This window comes from Morone saxatilis, unplaced genomic scaffold (assembly GCF_004916995.1).
Source record: "Morone saxatilis isolate NCDOM2014 unplaced genomic scaffold, NCSU_SB_2.0 Contig3, whole genome shotgun sequence".
Lineage (NCBI taxonomy): Eukaryota > Metazoa > Chordata > Actinopteri > Moronidae > Morone > Morone saxatilis.
In genome coordinates, this window is record NW_023339873.1 from 19765658 (window position 1) to 19768561 (window position 2904).

Sequence of the window (2904 nt, forward strand, 5' to 3'; positions counted from 1 at the left end):
GTGTTTGGTTTGTCCCTTCTGGGCTACTGTAGAAACATGGTGGTTCAACATGGCAGACTTCATGGAAGGCGACCAACAATGTCTGTAGATAAAAAGGCTCATTATTCTTCTATACATCTATGAATATATAACCAGCAGGAAGTCTAAGAAGAACTCAAGTCTAGACTTTGCTTAGAGATAAGACCATCGTGATCATAAGCTTTATACAGCTCGCCTCCCTGAGCCGACTTTATGAAACAACCCTCTGATCAGCTTCAGCTACATTCCACCTGCATCATGTGTAAACCCTTCCCTGACTTTATTCAAGCCTGCAGTGACGCACTTTTGAACGTCAGTCATCTAGTTAATCTAGTCACCGTGGCACCATGGGACTTGTCTGTTGTCAGATTTACTGGGTAGTAGATACATTCTCACTGACCTTGGATTTGCCCTGAGGGTCTCTAAGATGAGGGAGAGCTGTCCAATCTATTGATTAAAGCCCCCAGGGGAGGCATCTTCCTGTCACGCTACTGACACCACTTCCTGGCCCCGTAAGACTGTAAATAATGGACGGATGTTAGCTCATTACCAGAGCCTGTGGTTGAGCTGTGTTAGACGAGTTCAGCTGAGGGAAGAGAAAACCATGTCATTTTCCAAATGGTTGCTGATGATTGGTTACCGGGAGCCACCAGTATTGGTGGCTAACCATTCATGAACTGTTATGTAAAATGTCAGCGTTCCACTAAATCTATAATTGTGTGAATGAACATCAGACTTTTTGCACACTGAATAATGCATTTATGAGTGCGCATGAATAATGAATGGCATGCATAATTGAATGCACAGCTACAATAGTTCAAACTTTTTAACAGTACAACATTTTAGAACGTGCTGTGTTTTGTCATCCCATTTTCTCTTACTGTCACAGGTAGATGGGCGGGTGCACTGACACCAGCGCTGGAAACAGAAACTTTCAGCTGCGCTTTATGAGCTGCACTGGAGTCGAGGCTCTTGACAGCGTGCTCATGTTATGCAGAAAGTCCATGTAATCAAAGCGGGAAAGTATCAGTCCACCTACAGTGGTGCACCTGGATGAGTTCCACCCACCCACCCTCTAACAAGGCAACAACTGAGAGGTTAGTCAAACACTTGACTGATGCAGTGCACGCAGATATGGAGGGAAAGTTTGAGAATACTTAGTGAAACTACTCCAATCAGCCGTAACATTATGAGCATTGTGGATTAAGCATTATGAGCTACAGCCAGTGAGAGCAGACACGGGCAGCCTCTCTCTCTCCAGCACCAGACAGGAAGCAGCAAACTGGGAGTTACTTTGGTACCAGCCGAAAAAAGATACTGACACACATAATGGGCCGTGAATAAACTGTGATGTGAGTCGGTGTTCAAATCGGCGTGAATCTGATCAACCAACCAGGACTTATTTTAGTGAGAAATCTTAATTATTGAAATTGTCCGCCTCTCTTTTCCACACTCTTTTCCCACTGAAAGAGCACAACTCTACCAGATGAACACACTGAGGCGACAACATGTAAAGTTTGTACAAAAAAATTAAAATGGGAAATTACAGGAAAATATGAAACAAAACTGAATATTCTGAATGGACAAACCTTGTGTGTTTGCTGTTATTGAGAAAATATAAATAGACTGTTATCAGACTTGAGCAGAAACATAATGAATGGATTTTATTAGCTGATGCAAAACTTGTAACAAAAGCACAGAAATGATCCCATATTCCCTAAAAGATGCTGGTTTCATTACTTTGGGCCGCACATATTCTGGCCAACTATTGCATCATTAGCTTGTTGCCAAGAGATCTTTTAGTGACTCGCTTATTTAATGAGGAGAATTTTGTTTTGGTGAGAAGATGTGTGGCAGACGAGGGCCTCGTATCCTTCACAACAGGACATCGCTCTTATGTAAATGAGATCTTCTGAAATGTTTTCTCTTTTAATAATTTGCCATGTGATCTTACTGGTTGTTGCTGCTGCTGTCTTGTAAGACCATACAGGCCGGGCGCCACTCGGCACAGGACACTTAAATCAATCAATCAAAATTCAGACACACTGCAGCCATGGCCAGATTTACCTGCTAGGGGCCTCGGAGCAAAAATAAACTGCTGGGCGCCAATTAATCCCTGTTTTTCACCCTCTCTGTGCAAAGTGAACAGTGCTTGCGTTATTCAGGTCATCCGGTCTCACTCTATCTTCTGTGTCTGTTTTGTGTTCTACAATCTTCGAACTCACGATGGACAGTTTGGGGAGTTTTAGCTTGTTACAAGGAGCATTAGATGCATTTGATACAATAAAGAAATGGAGGTAGAAGAAAATAAAATTGCACTCAACTAAAGACAAAAGACAGAGCTGTAGAGCCACAGTCAGGGTGCCTTTCTTCTTCTAAGTAATATTCTTGATGTTTACTGAATAGTGTCTGAGTGTTTTTTCCTTTTAGTTTCACTTCATATTCTCTGACTTTCATATCGCATTCTCATCGTTTGCCATTTAATTTTCCCATGGATCATTTCCTGGACAGCGTGCTACGCTGCCTGTATATACATTTTTCGGACCAGTACGCATTACACTCATCCTGATGAGATCTCATTTAGATTTGTCAAAAATACAGAAAAACACAACTTATCAGCATCATACCTCACTCTCCAGGTGAACCGCAGCATTACAGGCAGTGTAAGAGCCTGCAGTAGGAGAGAGTGCAGTACACTAACTGTAGTACTCACTGTTATATACCCAGCGTAGTTCCTTCTAATGCCACTTCTACTCAACTTTTTACATACAGAACATATGAAGAGCTTATAGGATCCTTTATTATGAATTAAACTACCATGCCTAACAACAAATACAAGTAAAGCTGAAATGATTAGTTGATTTACAGAAAATGAATGGCAGCTAT